We start from the raw sequence: 8089 nt of genomic DNA on the forward strand, positions 1-8089 counted from the left end.
ATATATATATATATATATATATATATATTACTCAGCTAATAGAACATATAAAAGTTTGAAAAGGAAAATCCCTAAATCCCTAAGTCCATGATTTATACTGAATCAATCATAAGGATAAACAAGATCATATAAATTAATGATTAGCATCAATTCCCCTTCAAGTTATAGGATTTCACTGCATTAATCATTTCTGCAATTATAATTCTGTACAGTTGTTCAGTGAATGAAAGTAACATATACAAACAGTAAGGAAGCAGGAAAAGAGCTTTGCTCAGTGTATGGCAAAGGAGATCTTTAAAAGTCAACAATAAGAATGAATTATTTTTCCTCGATCCTGAAGTAAAAGCTATGAATAGTGAATATGGCAATTCTTTCTTAAAAGTTGAAGGAGGTGTCTATAGTGAAAGGTAACTGTTATAATCCATTGTTTATAAGGTAAGGCTAAGCCAGGTAAGAGGGAGTCCCTTACTTTATAGTAGTGACAATTACATGAAATAGGGCCACAGTCTTGAGCAGTGTGTATGTTTTGCTAAAGAATTATTTAAATTCTATTAAAAAGGGAGGTGGTTCAACAGGGTCAACCCAATCTCATAGATCACAGACACTAAAGTAAACTTCTGTGATTTGTAGCTCAGTTTCAGGCTTTCAGAAATGCTAGAGATAAACATCTAACCAAGGAAAAAAGAAACCAGCAAAAGATTAGTAAATCAATTAAAAATGAGTTGTTTAGTTAAGCGGTATTGGGTAGAGAAAGTTAAGAACCTGTGAGATAATAGCCAGTCCAAAACTGCTCTGCTAAGAGAAATAACACATTTCCTCTTTCTCTCTACTGAGGGAAGAAAGTCACCTACTACCTCCCTTATTTCCTACCTCCCTACCCTTTTCCTCCCCTTTCATTCTTTTGAGGCAGACTCTTCTCATGTAACCATAGGTAACCACGTAAACACTATGTAACCTAGGTTTATGTCAAAGCTCATAATCTTTCTACCTCAGCCTCCTGAGGGGGTGGGATTATGAACATTTACCACCATATCTGGTTCACCTGGTAGATTCTAATACTTCACAGGTTGCATATTAATAAATATAATATTTTATTAAGTGTTACATCATTTCATACCCTGTATTTTGATCATATTTACTTACCTCCCCACTCCTTCCCTATCTCCTCTCAAGTTCACTCTCACCACAAAGATCTTTTCTCTACCCAGTGAGAAATTATTGTCTTGGTCCTATGCTACAAACTTATGTCAACAAAAATTATACATGTAATTATATAAATTTTGTTTATACAAATTATACATATTTTGATATATTATATATATGACATATTGAAATATTAGTATACAGTAAATTGGCCAAATATTAATCATATTTCAATTTTTTCAAAATTTCTTAAATATCTCTTCAAAATTCCTTAAAAGAATCTCCACACTTTCATGCTATGAAGAGATGTAAACAATATCATTGTCATTTTTTACTTGGATAAAGATTATCAGGATATAGAAAAATAAAACTGAACCAAAACAAATCTTTGCAGGAAAATCTTGACCCAGATCTGAGGGTAAATCTGTAGTGACTGAAACAATATGTATGAAGAAATCTTAACTGCATGGTTGAAATTAGAATGAATGTTTTCCTTTGAGTGCTTTGCAATATGCAAGTGAAACATTTTTTTTGCTTTCTGTCTATGCAATACAATTTGTTTCCTTTTCTTCCTTGTAAAAATGAATTCTGATAACTTCATACAATGTATTTTGATCATATTTAAGCCTTCCAACACCTCCAAGATCTGTCTCCACTTTCTTATCCAGCCAACATTGTGTCCTTAAGAAAGATCCAAAACTAAAAACCAACAAACAAAACAAACCAGATTCCATTTGTGCTGTTCATAACTCTTGAATATATTGGCATCCACCAGAACATGGCTGACTGCCGCTCCCTACCACACCCTTAAAGAAAGTTGTCTTTCTCTCTTTTCCAAGATCCCCCCAGTTGCCAGCACATTCTCAGCAGGAGTGAAATTTCATGAACCCCTCCCCCATCCTGCTGGGATTGTTGTCTGGCTTGAGCTTGTGCAAGTCTTGTGCATGTGGTCACAGCTGCTGTGACCAGAAAGCATGGTTTTCTAGTCTACTATCTCTAGAGACCTTCCATTTCTTATCCCTTTGTCCTCAGTGATTCCTGAGCCTTTTTAGTATGAAATGTGACATAGATATCACAGTTGTGAATGGGTGAGCAATCTGAACCTCTACATTCTTCACACTTGACAGCCATGGGTCCTAAATTAATCAGCACACACTGAAGAAACGAACATCTCTGGTGATGTTTGAGAGATGCAATGATAGAATTTATTGGGAGTCAGTGTAACAGTGTGGCCATTTAGCAAAGTATTAGCAGTAGCTTCTCCCCTAGGACCTTTGACTATGAAGTTTAGCTATAGGTTCTTGAACCCCCATATGGGTGGCATAAGTGGGTTTCATTTTGTGGAGCAGGACTTATGTGCAATCATATAGCTGTTGACTATTGGGAAGAAATGTCTGGCTGGCTTCAGATTCACATATTGGGCTGCATTATAATTATACAGTATCAAAATAGACCCAGTGTTCATTGTTTAGAGATTTTTGCGCACACTAAACGATATATATTTGTTTTCAGAAAAAAAATACATGGAAAAGTAGTTTTCAGAGGCAGGTTTCAAGAATGCAATATTTTGGGGTTTCTGTTCTTTGGTGCTTTTGCATTGATGGTGGAAATTGAAGGAGGAGCAACCAGTGTTTGTTGGGGCAGTGGGTACGTAGAGCCTTTGGCTCATGGTGGGAATGAGAAGGGGTTTCTAAATTATATCTCCAGCAGCTTCAACAGATCCTTCGTCTATCACAGTGGCTCATCAGAGTACATTTATTTTATTTATTTTTCATCTTATTGATGAGTGTGTGTGTATGTGTGTATGTGCATTCACATAGAGGGTAGCCTGAGAATGCCTATGGAGGATAGAGGAAGACATTAAATGGAGCTAGAGGTATAGGCAGTTGTGGCTCACCAGACATGGACGCTGTGGACTGAATTCTGGTCCTGTGAAAAATTAGTAAGCAATTTAAATCACCTCTCCATCCTCAAAATATGGAAAATAAGAAGGAAAAGGAGGAGGAAGAAGAGGAAGAGGAGTGGTAATCAGGGTGGCTATCTTTCTGCCTGCTTTTGGGTGCTCATAATGTTGGTGAATGTGCTATTCATTGTTTTGGGACATCTTACAGTGTCCATTACACTCACAAAACATACATCTCCAGTTCTGCTAACTACCTGAGAACCATATAATCTTTTTAAATCATATTTTAAAAATGAGTCATAAATCTCTTGAGCGGATGATGTTTTCTGTTCTAATTTCAAGACACAAATGAACTAGTTTACTAATAAAGTCTCAAGGCAGACATAGCTATTAGATTAAGTTTCAAAAATAGTTGGACGAGAAGTGTGGTTAAAATATAAACCAACTCATTTTTATACTTGAAATTATTCTTTTTATATTAAAATATGAATGAAATAATTCTGTCAGAGTTTTAAATATATAATCAACATGCTGGGGGTTGGACTCTAGTAACTGAGTGTGCTGTGGTTGAAGGAATGGGCTCACAGCCTTAATAATCTTTTTAAAATTGTCTATTAGCTAAAGGAAGGGGTGATAGCAATTAAAATGTAATTTGTATTCACAATGAAAGTATTTCTATACTTTATATGCAATTGTTTAATCATGCACTATAAAGCATGTGTGTGTTAAAGTTTATCTGTTTATTTAGTGGGTGGAGAGGTGCATGCTTTTGTCAAATGTACAGAAGTCAAAAGGCAACTTGCAAGAATTAGTTCTCTCTAATCATGTTCTTGGGATGGAACATAGGTCCTTGGACTTAGTGGTGAGAGCCTTTACCTGCTCAACCATCTTTTCCTGTTGGTTCTAAGAGTCTCAAAATAATACTTTCAAACATTCTAAAAGACCAGAGTCAGAATCTTAGGGGCCGAAGTTTCTCTCTCACTTACCATGGTTATAGAAAACTCTCAGTTCTTTCCATTGTGCATGTTTCATTTGTAAAATGAGACAAATCATGACTGAGGGTCCAGTTGAAACAAATGTGGAATTTACTTTTTCAACCTAAATGTTTAAAAAAAAAAACAGAATATTTTATATATTCGTATCTGAGATTGCTTTAGAAAGGTGGTCTGGGATTTACTTTTCTCATTGCCATGATCAAATATCTGGTTAGAAGGAACCTAAGAAGGAAGAGTTTATTTTGGTCCATGGTTTGAAGAAGCAGTTTATCATGGTTTGCCTGGCATGGTGAGAAGAGCAGTTGGTTGCATTGCATCTCTAGTCAGGAAACAGAGAGAGATATTCCCCATTTTCTTTTTTTTTCTCATTTTCTTTTTATTCAGTTCAAAACTTCAACCTGAGGGATATGCATCCCTTAACACCTGGTAGGGCGAAGCCTTCTACCCTCAATCAGCTCACTCCAAACTGGCTATCACAGTTATGCCTGGAGAATTGTTTTCTAAGAGATATTCAGTTCTATGAGGATGACCATGAAGATCCACCACTGTATAGCCCTAAGTCATGGGGTGTAACAGAGATGGTTGAACTCCCAACAGCAAAGGGGAAAGAAAGCCAGTTTGGCTGCTGTAACCAAAAGCAATGCCAAACCCAAAAGAGAGATGCTGAAAAATAATGAGGCCATGGAGCAATTACTTAAAACTAAGCCATTGGGGCTGAAAATTGAAGCAGGTATCTTTGGCATGTGAATGAAAGCATCTGAGATTTGAAGATGCTGAACTCAAGTCTGCTGAGAACAGGCCTGGACCCTGTATAGTTTTCTTTTTCAGTTTTTAAAATCATTTTATTCGAATACATATAATATACAAATAACAACAGCCTTGACTCTTCTGATCTACCCAATCTTTTATAGTTTCTTGACTCAGACAATAACAATAATAGCTTTAGGTCAAAACACATACATTAAACTTGTAGTTGTCAACCACTAAGATAGGAATCCAAGCAGTTTGTCTAAAATACCCTTACTCTGTGTCCCCGCACAGACTAGGTAGTTTTTCCTTAAGGCCCAGACTAGGAAAGTTACAATTTTCTGACCGTGGTCATATTCTCATGTGATAAAAGGCCTAACACATTATCTTTATTCTATATACATACACACAGGTAGTATGTTGTTCTGGACAAAACCCAGCACAATGTCTCTGTAATTTTAATATAAGCAGCAAATGTAATTAAAACTCATTTCTAGCAGTTAGTAAATACTCAACTAAATGCTTTATTTACCATTAAATTCAATGTCTTCCAATGAAGAACTCCACAACTATATCCACTGATTGGTACTGAGAGTTGAACCATGAACTTCACATGTTAGAGCATCACTCAGTCGCTGAACTACACTCCATAGCCCTGTATTCTTTCTCTTGTGGTTTCTATTGGCACAAAATGCTCCAAGCCATATTTATATAAATAGACTAGTTGGTGCTATAATTTTAAATAGAATTGAATATCTGCAATCCTATATTGTTATTCAAAGATTTGAACCACGTATGTAAACAAAATCATATGGTAATAATTTTACTGTGTGAATGGATACTCCTATATCTGATAGATGGCATGTTGGCTCACCAATAAAGAAAATTGCATTTTAAAGGATCAAGACATCCAGGGTCAGCCACGATCATGCATTTTTCAATACCCAAGGCATGGTAAAAATGATTGATCTGGACATTTACAAGATGGCTCTGGACGTTTTTTATTTAACTAGATAGTTTTTCCTTATGGCCCAGACTAGGAAAGTTATTATTTTCTGACCGAGGTTGTTTTCCCATGGGATGAGAAGCCTAACACATTGTCTTTATTCTATTGACCCTGAGAAAGCATACCCCAAGATAGATTTTGTTATAATGGGATGAGAAGAAACTATGACTAATCTCTAAGAATTTGAACAAATAAAGGTTACTTTTTGTGGCAAAAGGAAAAAAAAATGAAAGCTATATTTTTAGGTAATGATTATGTAAAAGTTTATTCTAAATGAATCGTCTTAACTTGAGAAAAATACATAATTTGTTTTCCTTCGTGAAACTCATTTACTTCTTCCAGTGGAGTCTTTTATAGACTATATAGGGTTTTCAACTAAGCTTGGAAAATCAGTTATCTATTGCTACTACAAGAGAACAATTTGCTCCACAGAACACTTTATGACAGTGGGGAAAGGAAGGCTGATGCTCAGGAAGCTTATTGAAGTGGTCCAGGTAAGCTTTGATGTATCATCAGCAGCAGCTAGAAATGTCCAACCCAGCGTGTTGAATGTTCTGTACACAGGGAATAGGGTCTCACCTACCTTCTCACCTTAGCAAGAGAGGAAACCAGAAAGGAGAGCACTACCAGTCTAAAGAAAAAAAGTGGACTAACGGGGCACGATGCTTTGACTAGATGACGTATAAAACCACTTTAAAAAAAATAAGCAAGTTTATGACTTCACTGACAAGCATGCCCTGGGACACTTTGTGAAAGTGTCTGCCACAGTCCACAACAAGGAATATCATGGAGAGTTCCCCATATACTCTAACATTTCTGGAAGACTTGAGCTGGTAACATACTATTGTCGTTATTAAAGAATTAGTTACTGAATTTATCTACTTCAAAGCTTCAGGTAACACATTAGACTGCTTTATCTCTAGAGTTAGATTTTGTTTTCAGACAGGATCCAATGGATCTCTCAATGTTATTCTAATTAAATCAATATAAAGATACGGGTACTAAGTAAATATAGCTATAGTATCTTCAGTGAAGGATGTGAAATTCTAAGGGACTGGACCAAGCCAAGTGGGCTCTTGATTTCATATAAGCTCCATTCTTCTAGTGTGCATTTGATTAAGAATTTCTGTGAATCTTACTTGAATGGACATATTTCATCTGAATGAAGACTTTGATAACCTATGAGTCAGCATTTCATATGATTAATTGAATGCCACTTAGCGGACAGTGGGGGACAAAATAACAATGTCTAGTAATCACTGTGCTAATTCAAAGGCAAAATCCATTTGTGAGTGCATCCTACAGGCTCCAGGATCAGCAGGTAGGGAAATCAGCAGCAGCCCATTAGCCTGCGAACATCATCTGCTTCCTAATTACACCATAATTAGATCAGGGATAATTACTTTTATTTCTATTATTATTGCTCAGAGTACCTTAGAATCTTGGACTCATAATGTTATGAGGGAATTTAAAACTCATGAATTTTAACATTCTTAGTCAGGAAAAATAAAAGTGACCAAAACACTTAGTGAACTGTCCAATAAAAGATTATATGAATAGCTATTAACATGATTTAATTATATTACTAAATTATTAATACCCTATTCAGAGACCTAGATTTTAGAATGTTAGTATGTATGACTCTTTGCTTTGGCCTGTGGAAAAAGAACTGGCACTTCCCTGTTTTGCTAGCACATTCCATCCTTACCACACGCATTGTCGACTTCCTCAAATTGTTGTTATGTGCGCACTTTAGTTCTTTTAAATGCTTCCTTCATTCCACCACATGAGGGGATGATCTCATGGTGTTGTATTTATTTTATCCTGTATTCCCTGTAGCTCCTACACAGTGACTTCACTATGACCAGAATTCAGAAGAAACTTGTTCAGTGAGTATCCAGTAGTCTCCTTCTTAAAAGTAGCCAGCCAGTACTTCCTCTCCAGAATTGTGTCATGCTCTGCTTTGTGCTCAGCCTTGTCTTGCTTTTCTTCCTTTATTTGTAAGACAGTATTGTTGTGTTGCCCAAGCTGGGCTTAAACTTGTTGTCTAGCTGAGGCTAGCCTTGAGCTCCCGACCCTCTTGCCACTTCTTCCCAAATGTCAGTGCTGTCATGCTCTGGTATCCTAGTTTTTCAAAATGTAATCATCTACCTGCCATATTTCCACAATACTGCTACTAAATTTCAACACACACACACGCGCGCGCGCGCGCACACACACACACACACACACACACACACACACACAAAGAGAGAGAGAGAGAGAGAGAGAGAGAGAGAGAGAGAGAGAGAGAGA

This window comes from Grammomys surdaster, unplaced genomic scaffold, assembly GCF_004785775.1.
Source record: "Grammomys surdaster isolate TR1022 unplaced genomic scaffold, NIH_TR_1.0 194, whole genome shotgun sequence".
NCBI classification, from domain to species: Eukaryota; Metazoa; Chordata; class Mammalia; order Rodentia; family Muridae; genus Grammomys; species Grammomys surdaster.